Consider the following 1140-nt stretch of genomic DNA (forward strand, 5'->3'; position numbering starts at 1 on the left):
CTTTATGTAGCAGTTGTGAATGGGAATGCATTCCTGATTTGGCTTTCTACCTGTATGTTATCAGCATGTAGGCATGGTACTGATTTTTTCACATTAATTTTTGCATCCTGAAACTTTGCTGAAGTTATTTATCAGCTGAAGGAGCTTTGGGGCGGAGACTATGGTGTTTTCTAGGTATAGAATGGTGTTGTCTGCCAACAGGGCTAGTTTGATTTCTTCCCTTACTATTTGAACGCCTTTTATTTCTTTCTCTTGGTTGATTGCTCTGGCCAGGACTCCCAGTACTATGTTGAATAGGAGTGGTGAGAGAGGGCCTCCTTGTTTTGTGCCAGGTTTTAAGGGGAATTCTTCCAACTTTTGCCCATTCGATATGATGTTAGCTGTGAATTTGTCATAGATGGCCCTTATTATTTTAAAGTATTTTTTGGCAATGCCTAGTTTGTTGAGGATATTTATCATGCAGAAATGTTGAAATCTATTGATAATCCTTTCTGCATCTACTGAGATAATCATGTGGTTTTTGTTTTTAGTTCTGCTTATGTGGTAAGTCACATTTATTGATTTGCATATGTGCACCAATCTTGCATCCCAAGGATGAAACCTACTTGATCAAGATGGATTAGCTTTTGATATGCTGCTGGATTTGATTTGCTAGTGTTTTCTGAGGATCTGTGCATCTATGTTCATCAAGGATATTGACTTGCAGTTCTCTTTTTTGTTGTGTCTCTGCCAGGCTTTGGTATTAAGATGATGCTGGCTTCAGAATGAGTAGCAGATAACTCCTTCCTTCTTAAGTTTTTGTGATAGTTTCTATAGGAATGGTACCAGCTTTTCTTTATATACCTGATGTAATATGGCTGTGAATCCATCCAGTCCTGTGCTTTTCTTGGTTGGTAAGCTTTCTACTAGTGATTCAATTTCAGAACGCAGTATTGACCTGGTCAGGAATTTAATTTCTTACTGGTTCAGTCTTGAAAGGTTTTATGTATCCAGGAATCCATCTATTTCTTCTAGGTTTTCTAGTTTATTTGCATAGAGGTTTTATAGTATTCTCTGATGGTAGTTTGTATTTCTGTGGGATTGGTGGTGATACCCCCTTTATCATTTTTTATTGTGTCTATTTGATTCTTCTCTTTTCTC

Source organism: Mandrillus leucophaeus, unplaced genomic scaffold, assembly GCF_000951045.1.
Source record: "Mandrillus leucophaeus isolate KB7577 unplaced genomic scaffold, Mleu.le_1.0 Scaffold923, whole genome shotgun sequence".
Lineage (NCBI taxonomy): Eukaryota > Metazoa > Chordata > Mammalia > Primates > Cercopithecidae > Mandrillus > Mandrillus leucophaeus.